Source organism: Dreissena polymorpha, chromosome 1, assembly GCF_020536995.1.
Source record: "Dreissena polymorpha isolate Duluth1 chromosome 1, UMN_Dpol_1.0, whole genome shotgun sequence".
Taxonomy (NCBI): Eukaryota; Metazoa; Mollusca; class Bivalvia; order Myida; family Dreissenidae; genus Dreissena; species Dreissena polymorpha.
This window is the reverse complement of record NC_068355.1, coordinates 163,271,042-163,293,934: the sequence shown is the minus strand read 5'-3', so window position 1 is coordinate 163,293,934 and position 22,893 is coordinate 163,271,042. Positions and strand designations below refer to the sequence as shown.

The following is a 22,893-nucleotide window of genomic DNA, read 5'->3' as shown; positions in this document are numbered from 1 at the left end:
TTGTCCGTCAGTCTGTCTGTCTGTCCTTCCGTCTGAAAACTTTAACATTGCCCTAACTTTTGCAATATTGAAGATAGCAACTTGATATTTGGCATGCATGTGCATCTCATGTAGCTGCACATTTTGAGTGGTGAAAGGTCAAGGTTATCCTTCAAGGTCAAATATATGGCTTCAAAGCGGCGCAATAGGGGGTATTGTGTTTCTGACAAACACATTTCTTGTTTTTAAATGAAAAACCAAAGATTTTGTTGGAATTTAATAAGGCATCGTGTATACATTTTAAAACTCAATTTTCCACAATATGAAACAACTTTTTTAAAAGGCACAAATAAATGCTCCTCCATCCCCTATGCACGCTAAACCAAGAATCAGTTTTTTATAAGATTATCCTTCAAAATGGGCAAAAGTCAGGGGCAATAATGTCAAAATGCCCTTTAACAACTCTTGTGACATGCAGCTGTAGTCTATTTTCTCTGTATTTTTTTTTAAAGCGAAACACATAATGTCATCATCATAGATGTATAGCTCAGAATTCATTTTATACTATATGAATATGTTATGTGGTCTTATTTATACAAAAAAACCTGGATATTTATAAAAAACACCATCTCCCTGTAAAGAGAGATGGCATTTGTTCACCATTAACATTTATATATTCAGTAAATTGTAAGCAACAAACATGACAAATTTAGTCCCCCAGTCATCTTGTTTTTAAAGAGTTCAACTTTGCTTAAGTAATAATGCATCAATGTTGATTCTAACAAAAAAAGAGTAGTCATTTATGCCTAAACAGTTCTGCTTTCCAGAAGAAAGGACGTCAAACACAAGCTTTAAACCATTTTTAGTTTTAATTATTAATCAAGAGGGCCATGATGGCCCTGTATCGCTCCACTGCTGAAAAAAAGGCTGAAACAAATATTCTCGGCATGTGCAAATACTTAAATATAGGCCCTATTTAAGCACATTTACACTTTTGTGACCCCCTGGGCTGGGTCAAATTTAACCCCAGGGGCATAATTTGAGCAAACTTTGTAGAGGACTACTATATCTCACTACATACAAAATGTGGTAGCCCTAGGTCTTAGAGTTAAGGACAAGAATATTTTAAAAGTTTTACAAAATAAGCAAGATATAAGCATATATAATGTTCAATTTTGTGACCCGCGGGTCAGGGTCAAATTTGACCAAAAGGGCATAATTTGAACAAACTTGGTAGAGGACTATAAGATTCTACTGCATACCAAATTTGGTAGCCATAGTCTGAATGGTTTTCGACAAGAAGATTTTTAAAGATTTCACAAAATAGGCGCTTTTTAAGCGTTTATTCAATTTTGTGACCCCGGGGCAGAGTCAAATTTGACACCAGGGGCCTAATTTGAACAAATTTGGTAGAGGACCATTAGAATGGTTTTCGACAAGAAGATTTTTAAAGATTTCACAAAATAGGCCTTATATAAGCATATGTTCAATTTTGTGACCCCGGGGCAGAGTCAAATTTGACCCCAGGGGCATAATTTGAACAAATTTGGTAGAGGATTATTAGATGTCTCTACATACCAAATTTGATAGCCCTAGGCCCAATGATTATTGACGATAATATTTTGAAAGTTTTCACAAAATATGCCTTATATAAGCAAATTTCCAATTTTGAGACCCCTGGGGCAGGATCAAATTTGACCCCAGGGGCATAATTTGAACAAATTTGAAAGAGGTTCACCCCAGGAACATTCCTGAGAAATTTCATCAGAATTGGACCAGTAGTTTAGGAGAAGAAGATGTTTAAAGGAAAAGTTAACGCGCGGACGGACACACGCACGCACGATGAACACAGGACCATGACATTAGCCCTGCTGGTTTTTGGCCAGTGGAGCTCAAAAGATATTCGGCGAATATCCTGATTTTGTAATATAGTAAGAAAAATAACGTTTTTATTTGATTCTGTAGTAGAAACAAAGAAGAACCCTTTTCTTTTCAAAGTAAAAGTTTTATAATTATGATTAATTGCCAGGACATAATTATGGGCCTTTGTTTTTGACATCTGATATCTTGTGAAGCTAATAATGGTGCCTTAATACGAATGATACATGACATGGAGTAAAACAAAACAAAATTACTGCATAAGTGTGTGTGAGATAGAGAAAATTATCAAAAAACAATGAAAATTTTATTTGCATATCAAATACAACACACTTTGACAACAAAAAGTATTGTTTGTATAATCAATATGAACATAATCTAAGTTGCTGTTAATATGGGATCCCCACCAGGATTTGAACCTGGATTTCCTCTCCATATAGAAAGGTGTGTTTGCTTACACTATAAGGATGTTCCAATTAACAGCAATAATATTGGTTACAATTATTTCTGTCAACTATATTAATTGTTTAATTAAGTCTTGACACAAAATGTGTAAATACACGTTTTAAGCGTTTTAAAAACAATTTATTCTCCGTCAATTTTTTAAGGCAACTGTCACATTGATAATGACATGTATCATAAGGGCTCGCCTTTAAGGGCTCTGGATCAGGAACTCATGTTTTTCCACCAGCACTGAACCTGAAATCAGAAAAAGATTATTTAAAACCACTTTTTATGCCCCCCTTCGAAGAAGAGGGGGTAAATTGCTTTGCTCATGTCGGTCGGTCGGTAGGTCGGTATGTCGGTCCGTCCACCAGGTGGTTTCCGGATGATAACTCAAGAACGCCTGGGGCTAGGATCATGAAACTTCATAGGTACATTGATCATGACTCGCAGATGACCCCTATTGATTTTGAGGTCACAAGGTCAAAGGTCAAGGTCACGGTGACCCGAAATAGTAAAATGGTTTCAGGATGATAACTCAAGAACGCATACGCCTAGGATCATGAAACTTCATGGGTAGATTGATCATGACTTGCAGATGACCCCTATTGATTTTGAGGTCACTAGGTCAAAGGTCAAGGTCACGGTGACCCGAAATAGTAAAATGGTTTCCGGATGATAACTCAAGAACGCATACGCCTAGGATCATGAAACTTAATGGGTAGATTGATCATGACTCGCAGATGACCCCTATTGATTTTGAGGTCACTAGGTCAAAGGTCAAGGTAACAGTGACCCAAAATACTAAAATGGTTTTCGGATGATAACTCAAGAACGCATACGCCTAGGATCATGAAACTTCATAGGTAGATTGATCATGACTTGCAGATGACCCCTATTGATTTTGAGGTCACAAGGTCAAAGGTCAAGGTCACGGTGACCCGAAATAGTAAAATGATTTTCGGATGATAACTCAAGAACGCTTTTGCCTAGGATCATGACACTTCATAGGTACATTGATCGTAACCCGCAGATGACCCCTATTGATTTTCAGGTCACTAGGTCAAAGGTCGAGGTCACAGTGACAAAAATCGTATTAACACAATGGCTGCCACTACAACGGACAGCCCATATGGGGGGCATGCATGTTTTACAAACAGCCCTTGTTTGTTATAGAAACAATTAAATGCCTTTTTTATTTCAATAGATTATTGATCCCCATAAAATCTGGACACATAACCCAACAACTCGTTGAAAATGTGTTTGCTTATTCACATCTGTGACAGTGAGGCGGTAAGAAACTGCAACAACTAAATCGAAACAAATATTCAAATAACTACAATGGTATGTTTCTTATGCTAGCAATTAAGTAGCAAAGTAATGAGAATAACTAAATATGACATTTGGGGCTGCACAAACTATAAAGATCTACATAATGTTCAATGAACTTTATATACAAACAGGGCCGCGTTGCAACATTTTACAAGATAAAACGTTTGATTAATTGTACGGTAAGAAATAACACTTTTTAATTGATGTAACATGCATCAAAATAATCTCAAATAGTTTAAACAAAAAACACAGAAATATTAATTGACTAGATAGTAGATTGACATGAACAGACAGTAAAATAGAGTTTTGGAATGGTCATGTTCATCAGATCATGTACAAACAAAATTGGGACAATCATAGCTCTACACAGTTTCCAACTAGTATTTTCAACGTAAAAGAAACAGATAAAGAAAAAAAGATGTACACAGAATAAATGCTTGGAAAGTTCTGGGATTATTTCATCAAAATTTCTTCAAGAAAGTATAATGTGCTGAAAAGTTTAGCTTAATAAAAAAAACACTTAACAATATATATATAATGTTACAGATATTCACATATAAACATTGGGGACGACTGAACTTTACCGGTACGCAACACTTAACATCAAACAGCGTACCCTAACCCTTAACACCTAACACATACCAACTAACGCAACACCTTATAATCCTTTTATTGTATATATTTCCTTAGAATCGGGGGCTACCGCCCCCCAAACCCCCGCTTTGTCGAAAGTGGTAAACAACTGCGTCCCGGTAAAGTTCAATCTAGCCAAACATTGTTACTGAACTCAACAGAAAGCACTTTAAAAGTTTCAATGACTTAACATATTGTTGTTGAAAACAAGGGGCACTTGCTGCACTGGTAACAACACAATTATATAAGGCGATAATTTGCTCATAAAATGTCCATAATCAAGAATTAGGTAAACATTGTGGGCAGTCAATCGTTTGGCATATGGGTGTGTGAACTAAATTGCATCCGATAAACAAAATGGCAGCAAAAGCTATTGATGCTATGTACATTGAAAACCTGCATAACTAGATATAATAAGCGCTTGGTGAAATCTACAATTAATTATGCTCACCATCTTGAAAAAAAAAGTTCTTCAGCAAGCGTCAATTCTTTCTTGTGTCTGATGCACAATACACAACTGATTGCTTATTATGCCACTTGAAGTGATTAATAGTAATAACACATTTAATTAATATATCAGTGAACTAAATCTTGCAATAGACTAACACTAGTATAAATTATTACATTTTTTGACTTGATACATTGACATGTATAACTATGCTGTTTACAAATTTAGATAAGAGTGGGTCTCACTAAACACTGCAAAGACACACACAGTCTAGCAAAGGCTACAAAGACAAGTAAAGTCAGATCAAAACACAAATAAGTTAACCAGTGTATCCTTTATTCAATAAATTTAAGACTATTAGGGGAATATATTTAGGAGGAACAAAGATTTTAACATAAATAATTGTTTTTATTTGGTCTACAGTAGTTTTGATATATTTCCAGGCAAGTTATAACAAAGGCAATCCAAGAGTTACAGTGGGTTTATTGGACTTTGCAGCATGTGTTTGACTTTGTGTACCTTTGCTTCACTTTGTGTTTTTGTTAGTGTTTAGTGTGAGTGTTACGGCATGTAAACAATAGCTTCTTTTAATTTTAGAGACATGTGATTAATGCTATAATGCTTCTGAAACTATGGAAAAACGTTTCGGTGTTATGTTTAGAGAATGTTTTTAATCATGTTTTTAATTTATTGTAATTAACATGTACATGTTCTTTACAATATATTCATATTTCTGCTCAAATGATATGCATCTATTGTTCACAGTGATTTTTGTATTATTAGCTAATGTACAATTCGGATGTAATCATTTGGGACCTACTTGCGGGAATTTTGATGTGAATTTTACTGGTCATGATTAAAGGTAAACTAAGGTCAAAAGTGAGGTTATACAGCTACGCTGAAAAAAAGAAAGGAAGTCTTCCTTAACTGGGCTCAATCCACTGATCCTTGGAGTAAAAGTCATGCGCTTAAACCAATGGGCCATCAGTGCTTCCATAGTCAGTGGTTTATTTTATACTTTATATAAGCATTCCTTGAAATATCACACAATCAAACAATAAAAAAAGAACTCTCCCAAATTATTTGTGTCATTAAATGCAATATTGATAAATGTAAACATTCGATCTAAAAAGCTCCAATAAAAAACAAGAATAAAATTAAATACAATAGTAACCCTCAACTTGGCTAGAACCATTGACCCCTGGAGTAAAAGTCTACCGCTTAGACCACTCGGCCTTCCATGCGTATACAATGAGTGATGTATTTTATACTTTATGTAAGAAATCCTTGTAGTGTCACAAATTATAACGAAAACAGTCAATTTAAAGGTGCCAGTTAAAAATCAAGAATTAAATTAAAATAAGGAAAAAAAGTAGCCCTCATCAGGGCTAGAACCACTGACCCCTAGAGTCCTGGATTTAAAGACTACCATTTAGACTACTCAAACATCCGTGCTTATTGAATGAAGGATGTTTTTTTTATACTCTATATAAGCAATCTTCATAGCTTCACAAAATATAAGGACAACAACAGATTTCTCCAAATTATTCAATCGCTTTGCGTGCAATGCTTTATAATTTTCAGGCTTTTCAATTGTCAAAAGATGCATATAATGGCTATTTTAGAGCATGGTAAATGCAGTTCAGTATTACTGTTTCCTTGCAAATATCATAACTAAAACCAAAATATGCGAATCTGAAACATTGTTTTTAAATTTTCTCAATTTACCAAAACGTGAAAATTTAAAATTAACTTGATGTCATAGTCCATATAATTACACGTAATCTACCGATGTATACATGTATCGACCTCATATTTATAGGATAGCTGAAATTATTCGCGTTCAGAAAAAATCTGAGCCAAGAGTCTGCCAAAGCAGAAATCATCAAAAGACTCTATTGCGGCAATTTATATTGCCTACATGAAGTCATTGTTGATAATTAATACTATAGGAGTACTCAATGTCAATACTGGAAACTTTACATTTAAACAAGTGTAATTATGTTGTGGGAATTCACAGATTTACACTAAATATTATTTAAAGAATGTAATCTTGAAACAGACGAGCTACAAACAACACATTTTAATGTTTCTTCTTTACGTCAGGTTTGAAACCGTGGGGCCTCCATCTTGTTTTCAAAAGTAGTTCAAAATCCAATATGACGGCCGCCTTCGTACATCAGAGAGACGGTGTGGTGTAGCCAACTGTCCGATGCGTTCAGATTGCGTACAATCTGTCCCGATTGAGCTTCGTTTTGATAAAAATAACAATGGCGGACACGATGTAGTGTCGAATAGCTCGAAGAGCATTGTTGACTTAAATAAGCTCACTCCCGAAACTGTGGACAACTTAAGGGCAGCTTTGGAGTTACAGAAACCAACTGCTTCGATCCCTACTCATGGTATGTTGTATAGCTCAGATAGCGATAGTTATGAGGCAGAAATGTCTGATAAAGAAAACCGGTACAAATCAAACGTAAACTGTTCGTTTTCGAACAGATTTGATGATTCGCTATTTGATGATTTTAAGGATGAAAATCCTGATGATGATTCATGGCCACAGCCCAAACTAAAGGCACCAGAGTTGGGTGACCCAGTGTCTGAGTCCTTGGCCAAATTAATCAACGATTCGTGCACTCATATGTGTTATGTGAATGAAACGGTAGACAATTACAAAATACCGTCCAATTGCCAATTTATGTCGGCACCAAAAGTTAATGAGGACATTTGGAGTGATCTCGCACGTCAATATAGGGTTCAAACCACTGACTGTTTTTTACGGGATACTCAGAATCTGGTTACTGCGGGTATGATACCCATTTAGTTGCAATAATCCAACTCCCAGCTATCGACCCTCCGGGTCCTGGGAGTTGCAACTGGTTTCGCGATTTACCATAGCAAAATCACCGCCTGACGGTCCGGGCGGTCATTTATTGGTAAAATTAGCAACATAAACTATTTTCTGGCATGAATTAACACAAATAGATCGTCAATATATCTATAATGAGCAAATTAAGATAACTTACATGATATGGTGTGCTCGCAGAAGAAAGATTTTAATCAAAGTTTCAAACACATCAACTGTAAATGTCAACTTGTTTGCATATGGAACAGTTTTCATTAACCAAAAGAAAAATTAAAGGAACGCACGCGGTGTGTTTACAACAACATGTACCAATAAACGGTTTACCTATGCTTTTCTCTGAACATACAATTTATGTTTTTAAGAAAGGTTATTTTCAAATATTTAATATTTGTTTTAAATGGACAGACATTTTATATATAATTTGTTCAAATTTTAATTAATACTTATGTTAATTGTATATGAATAGCGGTCAGATCTGCCGTAAGGGAATTATAATACAACATCTACAGCAGCAACATGTATTAGCTCTAAAGCATACAATTGCTTTTAGCCATATACTAAATAGAAAATAACAAAAGTGTAATGCATGGATTATAAGAATTATGATTTCCCCAGACGATTTTAGCCCAGCGGGCTAAAATGCGTGCACTTGAAATTTTCACAAGCGCTTGCTGTCTGCATTCGGCCAATGTTCAATCAAAACATGCACGCTCTTATCAGCGGTGTGTGCATAAGGGGCTTAGATAACATGTATGAACGATTTACGGGTCGTTCATGGGGATCAATTATGGTGTTTGTCCCCTAATAATGGCCGATAATGATCAATTATTACCGGTACATGTGGATTAAGAGCAATTAAAGATATGCTCAAATTGTTTGTTTGTTCTATTTTAATTAGTTTAAACCTATTTATTGTAGCTCGATTACATCGAAAGCCGTAGGCTTATATAAACGCTCTCGAGTCCGTTTCCTGGGACTAGAACCAGTACTTGGTGTCTTTTGGGGGAGATCGAAGGAACGCTCACAGTGGGGGTTTAACCCGTGACTTCCCGATCGCTAGGCCGACACCATATCCACTACGCCACAGCGATCTTTAAAATATTTTAATTTTTTACGACTATTGCAGAAAATAAAAAGTATAAAGAACTTGCTTCACAAACAAAGCGTAACTGATGTGTGTTGCGGTTGTGCGTAATTTAAGTTATAAATGCAATTAATTGGAATCAAACGTCTTCTTTGATTGCTCTCGACCATTTACAATAACATTACTACTCAAAATCATAGAACATTTCATACAATTGTTCGTAAAATGAACTTAACCAATTAAAAATCAGTGTTCTTTATGGCAATTGCCGAAATTTCAACGCCAGATGTGGACTGGTAAAATAGATGTTTGTAGATACAAAATTATGCTCATTTTCATTATTGTTTTGCATATCTATTCATACGACACATGGACACTTAAATGGTGTTCGTGTGTCGTATGAATAGATATATTCGCGGGAATTAATTGTGGCCACAAATAAATAAACACGGGCATTTTGTATCTACACAAATCTATGTAATCATATCACATCTACAGTACAGGCAATGTGTACTTTGACAAACGCCACTCGTTGCGGTGTTCATTTTACGGTGTTCGCTTACCAAACGACCCCCGCGATGGGTTTTCAGATCAAATATTCGCGGGGCCGTTTTCCATAAGGTGTACACCGCGAATCACCGCGGACCCATAATATCTACCGCAGTGTTCATCGTGTTCGCTAGAAATAAAATAATTGAACATAAACATAGGTCGGAACCAATTTGCAGAAAGAATCCACCGTGCGTTTGAATGTTATAGGTGTTATTTGGTGTCTAAAAAATTAACAAAGATTACGAACAATCACAATCGATTACCGCATACATGCAAAAATTCCCGTCTCTGTCCATTACCCGATAATCCCGAGATTTCCGATTTCATGCAAATTCTGGTCAATGTTGACGATAAAAGTGTGATAGAAATGCAAAAATCACAAACGTTCGCCATATCTCTAAACTATCAACAATCTCCACGCAGAGTTGTCGTTCCTTGCTCTCACATACAACTCTGCGAAAGGCTCAGCCCTCCATTTTGTCTATACAATAGATAAAACCGAACAAACGCATTCAACGCATATTTGATTGGATATTTAAGATCGCATGCATTAAATTAAGAAATATGACTTTTAAATGTACGATAAATCGTGCAAAAACTTGCGAGTTTTAATGCAACTCTTTGGAACTAATTTATTGCCCATTTATGCAGATGGAATCATTCCACGCACTTCACAAATGTAAACAATTGAACATATTTTTTTGAGTGACGTTAGGAATTGCTTTGACGTGTGTATGTATGTTGGTTTCTTAACATAAAAAAACTATATCAATTTTATAATAATGAATTAAGACTGATATAAGATATCATCGTATGAGATGGTTTTCTTTAATGCAGTGAATGCAATGTCACCGTCGTGCAAGAGATTGTTTAGTATTCTGTAACCTCAATGATGAAAGCTTGGAATGATCATGACATAAATGAGACGCTTTCATAACAATAGTCCGTTCTGAGCCCAACACAGAGGTGAATGTAATGTAACCGTCGTGCCAGAGATTGAACTATCAAATGAATTTCTGCATATGTTTCTATTTTAAGATTTGATGAAATAAGCGCCCAATCAGAACAGGTGTATTCAAACATTCGTAAATCACCTGACACCTAGTGTGCGCGTTGTGCAGAGTTCATGTTCTGTTACAAATTGTAGCCACAAATAAATACATGTATATATGCCCATGATATTTTCATTTGCTTTTTTGTTCTGAACCATAAAAAGTGCGCGAAAATAGGCGTGGGTGTATTTATTTTTGACACAAAATCTTTGTAGCGCAGACAACATTGGGATCTTTTAATTTCGATTTTAAGTTTCTTAGTGCATTTCTTCTGAAGTACCGGGGTAGCTCGCGAATGATTTGGAATTGACATTTCTTCTGAATAAAATAAAAATCAAACACGCTGTACCACGCTATATTCAGATTTCATGCAACATGTACAAGTCATTTTCTGGAAATCGGGAAAAATGAAACCCAATTTTGTGAAAACAAAAAGGGCAATTGCATTGATTAACACCATAAAAGTTAATCGTATTGATCATCTAAACGCTTAGTTTTAGTTTCCGACTTAACGTACTGCCCGAGTTTTTAAGTACACATAAAAAATGTGCACATAATATCTACATGTACGTGAAGTATATGATTTTATTTTGTACATGTTCATGTACATTTAAAACGTGTGAATGACCCTCGCAGACAGGTGTTTACGGTGGCTGCGCGGTGATCACGGGTGTTTCCATTAACGATAGCGTGCAATCGCGGCAAATTTGGGTGTTCGCCAAACACCGCGGTCAGAAGCGTGTCCGCCCCCTGCGAAATGTCACCCATCGGGAAAATTGAACACCGCGGACACGCGTTTTTGTCAAAGTACACATTGCCTGTACTGTATCTACATGTACTCTAGTGTGACGTCATTTCTCAGACACTAAATACTATTTAGTTTCACAGAGTTTGGGTCAGAGTGGTAAGCATTCAATACAAACGCTATCAAAAAATAGTGTGGTTTAAAATACATTTCGATAATAGGGATGGAAAAACAGAAAATGGATTTCGACAAAGGGATGGAAGAACAGAAAATGGATGTGTACATTGTTGTAAATTTGTTGTTATAAGCAATGGATTAAAGTTGTCATTAAATTAAATAAAATTTAGTTGTTTTGCTGCTGCATTTTGTTTTTTCATAATTTACAAAGAAAAATATCACATTTTTGATTCGTTTTTTATTTCTTCTCATATTTTCAATAGGAAATTAAAAGGAACAGTTTAAAGTGGAACTATTTTTTACTTGAAACAATCGGTAGTTATTCGGTCGTCTGGAATGTTGTGTACATGTAGGAGGCTCGACGAGAATATTTATATTGATATGTCAATTCATCATTTTTCTTTGATAATATGTGTCAACGGGATGAAGCAGAATCAATAGAATACATGGTTGGTGCCGAGATGGAGAAAGTTTATCCGGTTCGGCCCAAAAAAGAAAAATAGGGTTCGCTCAAGCTCGCCCTATTTTCTTTTTCTAAGCCTCACCGGATAAACTTTCTGACCAAATATAAAAAAGATTGGATGAAAACTGTGATGCTATTGTGTACACATAGTTTTTCTATTATTTGACCTAGTTTTTGACATAGTGACCTAGTTCTTGACCCCAGATGACCCAAATACAATCACAACCCAGATTTAATCAAGATAAACATTCTGACCAAATTTCATAAAGATTGGATGAAAACTGCGACCTCTATTGTCTACACAAGGTTTTTCTATTATTTGACCTAGTTTTGTACCTAGTGACCTTGTTTGGACCCCAGATAACCCAATTACAATCCCAACTTATACTAATATAAAATATTGACCAATTTTAAATGTTATTCACACCTAGATTAAAACCGCCTCTCTGACTGTGCTTTACACAAACTACAAAATTAACACAATACAACATTAGTGGAATTACTACACAACAATTGGGGTGTAATGTAACCGCTATACATATTTCACTTACTTTTCGAATGCTTTCCTTTGGACTTATTGCTGGCAGAGGGGGCTGATTTCTGGAGGCTGGAGCCTGCGTTGTTTGAGTTTTTACGTGATGAGGTACGTGAGCCCGCTTTCAAACGCACCGACTGTGAGGCTCACCTTACCAATAGTGGTCTGAAAATCAAAATTAATTTTTTAGAAAAACTGGGCTTAATGCAGGTGCACAGGCTAATCAGGGACAACCCTTTCAGCTTTCATGGAACTTTTTATTTAAAAGTCTAGTGTAGGAGGAAAGTGTTGTCCCTGATTAGCCTGTGCAGACTGCACAGGCTAATCTGGGATTACACTTAATGCACATGCATTAAGCCCAGTTATCCCAGAACAAGGCTCAACTAGAGCTTTGTCACAGACGTGACGAATAACCCCATATGCCGCATTGACACATAATATTTTGCATGTCGTCTTCACAAAAAACAGCGTTCACCATGCTCAATTTTTAAAACGCACTAAGAGACCCCTTTACCTAGTTTTTGACCCAAAAAGGCCCATTTTCTAACTTGGCCTTAAGATCATCTCCATAAAACTTCTGACCAAGATGTAAACTACTTGAATTAGAGAGCAGACACCATACTGAATGTAAAAAAAAGTGACCCCCGTGACCTAGTTTTAGGCCCGGAATGGCCCATCTTCAGACTTGTCCTAGAGATCGTTTAGATAAAACTTGTGACCAAGTTTGGTGAGGATTGGATGAAAACTACTTGAATTAGAGAGCGGACAACATGGTGAGGTTTAAAACGATAAGATACCCCGTGACCTAGTTTTTGATCCGGCTTGACCCGTTGTCAAACTTGACTTAGACATCATCTAGATACAACTTCTGACCAAGTTTGGATAAGATTGGATGAAAACTACTTGAATTAGAGAGCGAACAACATTGTGATGTTTAAAACGCACTATAAGACCCCGTGTCCTTGTTTTGACCCGGCATGACCAATATTCAAACTTGCCCCAGACATTATCAAGATACAACTTCTGACCAATTTTGGTGAAGATTGGATAAAAACTACTTGAATTAGAGAGTGGACAACATGGTGAGGTTTAAAACACACTAAGTGACCCCATAACCTAGTTTTTGACCCGGCATGGCCCATGTTCCAACTTGACCTACACATCATCTAGTTACAACGTCTGACCAAGTGTGGTGAAGATCGGATTTAAACTACTTGAAATAGAGAGCGGACACCATGCTCAATGTGTAAAACGTTCTAAGTGACCCTGTGACCTAGTTTTTGATCCGGCATGGCCCATGTTCGAACTTGGCCTTCAGATCATCTAGATAAAACTTATGACCAAGTTTGGTGAAGATCGGATGAAAAATACTTGAATAAGAGTGAGGACACCATGCTGAATGTTAAAAAACGCACTAAGTGACCCTGTGACCTAGTTATTGACCCGGCAAGGCCCATGTTCGAACTTTGCCGTAAGATCATCTAGATACACCTTCTGACCAAGTTTGGTGAAGATCGGATTAAAACTACTTGAATCAGAGAGCGGACAACATGCTGAATGCTTAAAACCCACCAAGTAACCCCGTGACCTAGTTTTTGACCCGGCAAGGCCCATGTTCGAACTTGGCCTTAAGATCATCTAGATACAACTTCTGACCAAGTTTGGTGAAGATCGGATGAAAATACTTGAATAAGAGAGCGGACAACATGCTGAATGTTTAAAACGCACCAAGTGATCACGTGACCAAGTTTTTGACCCCGCAAGGTCCATGTTCAAACTAGGCCAAGACATCATGTAGATACAACTTCTGACCAAGTTTGGTGAAGATCGGATGAAAACTACTTGAATAAGAGAGCGGACAACATGCTGAATGTTTAAAATGCACTAAGTGACCCTGTGACCTAGTTTTTGACCCCAGATAACCCAAATACAATCCCAATCGAGATTTCATCAAGATAAACATTCTGACCAAATTCCCGTGACCTAGTTTTTGACCCGGCAAGGCCCATGTTCGAACTTGGCCTAGACATCATATAGTTACAACTTCTGACCAAGTTTGGTGAAGATCGGATGAAAATTACTTGAATTAGAGAGCGGACAACATGCTGAATGTTTAAAACGCACTAAGTGACCCTGTGACCTAGTTTTTGACCCAGAAAGGCCCATGTTCGAAGTTGGCCTAGACATCATCTAGATACAACTTCTGACCAAGTTTGGTGAAGATCGGATGAAAACTACTTGAATTAGAGAGCGGACACTTAATACGGCGACCCACAGACAAGCTCACTCCTATATACCCCCCTAAACTTTGTTTGTGGGGGTATAATAATAACTTCAGGTGCATGAGCCAGCTTTCAAATGCCCCAATGTGAGGCTTACCTTTTCTGTAGTTATCTAAAAGCCAGAATTATTATAAACAATACCCTAATGTAATTACTTTAGTAGTTTGCGGACACTGAAGTTTAGGGCACTTATGCAGGGGTGGCGAAATCTCAAAAAACTATACTTGTCCACGGACAGCCATTTAGGAAATTTAACTTGTCCGTTGCTGAACTACACTTGTCCGTAATTGTTTATATAAATTATGAACGCATTTATTGATTAATGTAAAATAATGTGGAATATATCAAAATGAGTATGATTTGCTTGTTTTGTTTATAGTTGTATTTCAATGGTACATTCATTATAGCAGTATATTATAAACAATATAAAGACTTCCTCAAACTTTTAATCTTGCAAAGCTAGTGTTATTAAAACATGTGTTGAACATAAGTACATCGTAACCTTAACAAATTAAACTAGTCCAATACATGGACCTCATCAGACTGAGGCTCTGCACCGCTACTGGTAGCAATTTGATTATCATTAACTGGTTACCATTGAAAATCTGTTAGCCAAGTTTCTTGAAAAGTTCTGGTGCGTTTACTTAGATCATATTTTTTATCATAATCTTTCTTAGTTTTTTGGGGAGGTGGACTGCTCAAAGCTTCGGGGTTCTGCTCCGTTGTTGAAGATTTAAAAAAACAAAATGTTCCATTTAATCTTTACCATTAAAGTCGTCTTAAATAACAAGGTAGACCGTGTTTTGATTATCTTAGTTTGATACTTTTTATTTCCGTTTGATTGTAAAAATAAAGAAACCAGTCTGTACACTGTCTAACAGTCGGGCTGAATGTTGAAAATGGGGCATGCTCCCGGTCTCTTATAGAATAAGGGAGATCACTGCGCAGGAGAGTGCACGTATTTTAGCTTGAAGGGCTACGCAAAAAGCACTGTCAATGTAATCGCGTGTCAACATCCGCTTGTAAAACTTAATTACGGCTTTAATACAATGTTTTTTTTTGTATACCTGGACCCGACTTTTAAAAAACTTGTTGTCCACGGACAACTTAATTGAAAAAAATCAGTTGCCCAGACAAGCAAATGTACGACTCGGGCAACTCGGACATTTGATTTCGCCACCCCTGTTATGTTAAAATAAGCATTTTGTGTGATTAAATTTTCTGACATAGGGGTTTTCGTCCATGATATATGACTAAATTTTGGGACAGTTCATTTAACTTTGCTATTTTACCAGATTTCGGCCCTGTTTGGCTTATCTGGTGAAACTTCAATCATGAGTTTTTACGTCCAGATTAAGGTAATTTAACCTAGCAGACAAATGCCTTAAGGCAATGGACCATTACATTTGCTTTATGGGTAAATAACTATGTATACCGGTAATAGCCAACGGTGTCACCCAAAAGCTTTAAGGGAAACATATACCAGAGTAATCATTACTATACGGTGTAGTATTTTACAAGCACATGCTATCATATGTTGAAACAATTGGCGCTATACACATTGAATTCCCGTATCCAATTATCAATGCATTATATTTTTAATGTCTCTAAATAGGCTTATCTGGGACGACACTTTACACACTGCCACATGCATTAAACCTCCTTTTTCACAAAGCACAGCCCATATATAAATATACAAAACTATTGAAATATGGTCAAGGATTATTGACAGGGCTAGACATTAACGGCAGTTCAATATATTGTTTAGGAAAATCCTATATGTCCGAACAAGTAAAAACGATTCTGACTAGAAAAGAGAAATTCATTCTTTTCTTTGATCCTTATTTAATAGCAAGATATTTACAGCCGATCTTATGCTTGCGACCACTTGAATTAAGTGACTTTTGTCTTATGCGACCACTTTAAATCCCGCCCGAGCGTTTTAACTTTATTTTCATATTGTATAAAGCAACTTTTGCCTTACGGGACCAGCGACCGCTGATTTTAGTGTATTTTGATGCCCAAGTCTTGAATTAAGCGACCGTTTTAAGGTAAAATTGTAAATCTGTTGACCGTTCAGGGACAAATCAGTGTTGATTGTTTATCTAAGCCGATAACATGAAATATTGCACCTTTGTTTCGATTTCACACCAGCCATTTTCCTTTGTCTCGATGACCGGTTCTGACCGGTGTTAATGCTGACTGTGTATCAATTTTTGGTGTAATATTACAGTGAGGTATGGCCTACAGTCTACGGGTTGAAGAGTTTACTATCTGGGACGTTAAGTGACAAATTTGATCGCCGATTTTATTGCAGAAACAATGCGCCGACGCGACAAACATTTTCACAGTGTTCTCGAGAGGTGTAAAAAATAAACTATTAATCGGTAACATGAAGACAAATCTGTTCATTAAAAAATGTTATTGTTATTAGTCTAATTAGTTTGTGTTAGCAAATTTTCCAATCAGGCGTGTTTATTTAGTTTTCAATCAAGGTGTTTTATTTATTTCCCAATGTACCATAATCGAATCAGATAAATATAAGCTTACATGCAGAAATTTAAATGTCAAAACGGAAAGTATTAACGTTAAATGAGAAAATTCGGGTATTGGAAGTTTCGAAGAGTAAAATAATCGCGAATGAGTTTGGAGTCGGAAAAACCCATTCTCCGTGCAAACCATTTACATTGTATTTAGAATTAGAGAGAACAAATACAACTTATTTTAAGTAAAAAGTTGTTTTTTTCATTTTATTTATATTTAGATTCATTTGATTACAAAAGCTGAAATTGCTGTGCCAAAAGGAGATAATCCTATATCTGGATTTAAAATCAAAGGTCCGCATTCATTACAAATGGCCTTTTTTATTTAAAGACCATTTTAGTAAGAGACCACTTTTGGTTACTCCCTTCAGTTGTCTCTAAATACAAGATTGACTGTATTAAAAAAATCGAGGAAGATAAAATTATATATGCATGTGCGTAAAGTGTCGCCGCAGTCTGCACAGGCTAATCAGGAACTACACTTTCTGTCTAAACTTGATTTTTGCTAAAAAGACACTTTTTTTAAATGAAAAATATCATAAAAGCAAAGTGTCGTTCCTAATCTGGAACAACATTATAGGCACATGCATTTATCTCCTTTTTCACAGAGCACGGCTCATATGAAATCTTAGATAGCAATTTAAGTTGCAATTTTAAATCAAGACAAGACTTTTTAGCATGGACAAAGGATAATCTAGGACTCTAATCTGACTGTTAAAGTGGATTAAAAAGCTCATGTTGAGCCCTGGTTGATAGTTTATTCTGGCTTCCCAGTGACTTTATGAGATACACTCTAAGAAAAAAAAAATTAATTAATATGCATAAAGTCACACATAATCCTGTGAAGTCCACAAAGGCTAATCAGGGACAACACTTTCGGCTTCAATGGAATTCTTCATTGAAATTTAGTCTCTTGTGAACGAAAATGTTTCACAGACAAAGGCCCATTCCTGCGTAACACTCCGCATATCCTCTGTGTTCAGAGACAGAATCTGGTCGCCCTGCATCAGTCTCCCATCGGACTCCGCCGCGCCGCCTTTCACAATATCTGATATGTAAACACCAACGTTATTTTGCTTGCCCACAATACTCAGTCCAAGACCCTTACCTGGCTTTTTCACGAGTTCCACTGTGAAGATATCGTAGATATCTTCCTCTTTGACGTGCGCGTCGTCACGGAACACGAGCATGTTAACTGTTGGTGGGGTCTGGCGTACCACTTGAATTGCATAGTGGTGTGTAGCCTCAAGAAGATTTTCAACATTCACCTGAACAAACATAAAATAAATCAAAGCGCTGAAGGCACTGAAGTTGTTAGCTATCGCATATTCTTAGACGCAACTCATTTTGTCAAAATTAGGTAATAAACAAGATGTGTTTGTGAAACACAATGTCCCCCTATATGACGTTTCACCTTGAAGGATGACCTTGACCTTGACCCTTCACCACTCAAAATGTGCAGCTCCATGAGATACACATGTATGTCGAATATAACATTGCTAGCTTCAATATTGCAGAAGTTACATTATATGAGCAATTTTGACCCATATATTTAACCTAGAAGGATGACCTTGACCTTTCACCACTCAAAATGTGCAGCTCCATGAGATACCCATGCTTGCCCAATATCAAGTTGCTATATTCAATATTGCAAAAGTATTCATAAAATAAGCGATTTGGGCCACATATATTTGATCTCTGACCTTGAAGGATGACCTTGACCTTTCACCACTCAAAATGTGCAGCTCTATAAGTTACACATGCATGCCAAATATCAAGTCGCTATCTTCAATATTGCAAAAGTATTCATAAAATACGCGATTTGGGCCACATATATTTGACCTCTGACCTTGAAGGATGACTTTGACCTTGACCTTTCACCACTCAAAATGTGCAGCTCCATGAGATACACATGCATGCCAAATATCAAGTTGCTATCTTCAATATTGCAAAAGTATTCATAAAATGAGCGATTTTGGCCACATATATTTGACCTCTGACCTTGAAGGATGACCTTGACCTTGACCTTTCACCACTCAAAATGTGCAGCTCTATGAGATACACATGCATGCCAAATATCCAGTTGCTATATTCAATATAGCAAAAGTTATTGCAAAATGTTAAAGTTGGCGCAAACCAACCAACAGACCAACAGACCAACCAACCAACAGACAGGGCAAAAACAATATGTCCCCCACTACTATAGTGGGGGACATAAACATTAAACCTTTCATATCCTAGTTATCAGTCTGACACATTAATCCAGAAAATCAATTTTAACTAATAACCTTAATAAATTTATTCAAGTTTTAAGCCTATATTTACAAACCTAAGATACTGATGAGCAGCAAACAGCATGAAACCTCCACAGACTGCGTGTTACTCGAAGGCTGTTTTGTTTTTATGCTGGTTGCATATAGCAATTTTGACTTTTCTTCTCAGCTGGAAAGGGTTAAATCAGAACTATATACAGTTGTTTTTCAAGATCATGTTCTCAATTATAATTTAAAAATGAACTGCAGTGTCTATGTAATGAACAATGAAACTTTATCATATAGTGATCCATCCCCTACACACTTCCTGCCCAGTTGACCGTATGATACATTCGCTTACATTTAGGAAAACATTTATAACTATAATGACAAAAAAATCATTTTTTTCTTTTGCATGAGTCTTGCTCTGTAAAAAAACGGTTAAATGCATGTGCGTAAAGTGTTGTCCAAGATAGCATTGTGCACAGGCTATTCAGGGACTACACTTTCCACTTTTATAATATTTTTTTTATTTAAGGAAGTATCTTCTTTTAAAAATCCTGTTAAGACAGAAAGGGTCATCCCTGATTAACCTGAGTAGACTGCACAGGCTAGTCTGGGAGGAAAATTGTATGCAGAGGCATTAAACCCTGTTTTCCCAGGACAAGGCTTAAACATTTAATAAACAAAAAAAACACCTCGAGTATTTGATTTTCTGCCCACAATATTCCGTCCCTAGCAGCAGCCCCCTCCTCATAACCTCATGAATGATAATGGCCCCTAAAAGTGTGTCAGAGCCCCCAACAATGCTTAGTCCGAGCCCTGTCCCACCCTTCTCTATGGTGATGAATGTTTCCTGTCCAGGAATTATGGGACAGATGAGCGGATCATGTGACTCTTGTTCTGACGTCTGATTGGCTGTGCTGGGATCAGACGGGGATTCACCTGTAAATAAAGATATTTATATGAGCCTTGTTCTGGAAAACAAGGCTTAATGCATGTTCCGAAAGTGTCATCCGCGATAAGCCTGTTCAGTCCACAAAGGTTCATCTGGGACAACATTTTCTGCTTACACTGGCTTTTCATTTAGAAGAATCTGCCCTTAAAAAAAATCTGTACAAGCAGAAAGTGTAATCCCTGATTAGCTTGTGTGGATTGCACAGGCTAATCTGATACAACACTTTATGCACATGTTTTCTCAGAGTGAGGCTCATAAATAAATCATATTATTAAAATTGCGCATGTATCGAAACTTTGCATTTCCATCATAAGAATACTGCAGACCCAAAATATAAAATGCCATGATTTTGTGACTTGTAGCCAGTTCAACCTTGGATATAGCTCTACTAAAACAGCCCACTTAACCCTTAAAGCGCTGGAGCTGAATTTTAAAGGCCTTTGCAAACAGTTTGGATCCAGATGAGACGCCACAAAACGTGGCGTCTCATCAGGATCCAAACTGTTTGCTATTCTGATAGTATTCTTTGAAAAAAATCGAAGAAAATGCTAATTTTAGAAATTCTGCAGACGACATTTTAGCAGACGACAAATTTCCCAGCATGCAAAGGGTTAATTATTCTTCGACTTTGAAAGTATAATGCATATTATCAGTGGCTTGATATAATGACCATAAAGACATAATTTAAGTTGAAAGCTACCTATGCACAAACTGATGTAAAAGAAGTTCAAAACATTTATTGCTTTTCACTAGAACAACTTTATTACGCTACTGATCCGGTAATGGTAACTTGACTGTACATGTATAATAAAATTTGTGTTACAAATCTGTGTGCAATCCTGTAATGGACTGTAAGCAATCGCAATTCTATTTGTAACACCAGAATTAATGAATGCGTTATCAATGTCAGTTAAGTGTTCATGATCAAGTTGAAATTAAAACAGTGATGCGCAAAGATAATGATTCGTTAAAACAAATATAGAAATACAGAATGTAGAACATCACAAATTTGGAAGTCACTTTAGAGACTATAGTTTCCAGGTTAAGACAATTTAAAGGTTGTCTGCTCATATGTTTTGGAATATTGGTAAGATAGTTACCAGATTCAATACTTGTGCTGGCATTTTTTCATATTTGTTATATATAATGTTTAAATATAATTAAAACCACACATATATATTTTGCAATAATTTTGTTAAGGCCTGTATCTTGTTGTTTCAGTGAAGAACACCAATGATATACATGTAGTGGCATGTGTCCAAAGCTGATCCACATCATAACATACTGATTGGGAATAATGACATAGTACCAAAAGATGTGCTTATACTGTAATTAGCAGGTATGGTATGACTCACACCATGTATTGTTTACCTCATTTGTGTTTAGTATTTACTCTATTTTTTCCATAAGTAAAAACAACATATGATTTATTGATTATCTTATCCATGGTATGCGGATGTTTAGAAAAAAACAAACAGAATTTTTGTATTTAAAGAAAAGTGTTTTATTCTACAGGATGGACAACTGTCAACAGTTTATGCTCTTAATAAAAGCCACACCAGGGAAGAGATAAACGTGCAACCAGCTAAGGACACCCTTGTTTTCAACACTATGGTACCAGCAATAAATACATGTATGATCAATTACTAAATAAGCCTTATACTTTATATTATGTGTTTAATTAAACAAAAATGCCTTTGCTCTTTTCACTATGCGGTTCTGAAGGGAACAGAAATAAATTATGTACAAAACAAAAATCTTATTTTCATGTTGATAACAGTGTATCATTTGATTAATAATGTGTTATTTTTACAAATATTAAGTTCAATAAGAAAAACAACAATATAGGGAAAGATAACATGTGGTTACCACTGTATTGATGTATTATTGATGTGTTTGTGGAACGTTGCAGTCATAAATTATCAGACATTGTTTTATATTTTCATTGCAGATCTTCACAAATGAACCGGGCAGATTGGTGCAACCTTACCTTACCATGTTTACATCTAACTGTCAGCTTGAGCTGTGTGTGGGTGGTAACACGGACTACATACATGTATTGCCCAGTAATTGTCTTGTGATGGACCTTTTTAACATATCAAGTATTTAATTGAAGACTTAAGAGGTCAGTTTTCATCAAAGAATTTAAAAATACAGTTTTATTTATAAGGGTGAATATGTGGTTATAATGGCATTGATGTATATCTTGTGTCGGTTTTTTAATCAGCCTTTCATCCATAATTATGAATATTAAGCATGATAAAGTATTTTAAGGTAATATAATGTAGACATGTTATGTTATGTTATATATATATATATAATAACAGAGTTTTTAGGAAGATTCTGTATAAACAGTGACACTTATTCAGTTAAAAAAAATACTTACGGAAAAGAAGGGAAGCACCTCTTGGATGGCATCTTCTTTCACGAACTCATGAGTCTTGTATCCCGGATAGGCGAATACACTGAATTCACTCTTATTGAGATAGTCGGACAAATACTTTGCCTGACTATGACCTATTACCGGAGGCATTCTTAAAGCACACAATGTATCAACAATATATTAACTAATAAATACTCGAATAAATTTACAAAAAGGCAATATTGCTGACAATCGCAACGCAATTTTTAAACAGTAGAGCTTTATGGGATGTTCTGAACGCAATGTAC

General features: G+C 36.2%; 1 long non-coding RNA gene across 1 annotated transcript; it reads left to right on the top strand.

The window, feature by feature from the left end:
- Positions 1 to 21,259: 21,259 nt before the first annotated feature.
- LOC127858789 (uncharacterized) lies at positions 21,260 to 22,472 on the top strand. Its single transcript, XR_008039052.1, has 4 exons — positions 21,260 to 21,310; positions 21,445 to 21,562; positions 21,739 to 21,856; positions 22,175 to 22,472. It is a non-coding gene; the product is annotated as an uncharacterized LOC127858789 (long non-coding RNA).
- Positions 22,473 to 22,893: the final 421 nt, after the last annotated feature.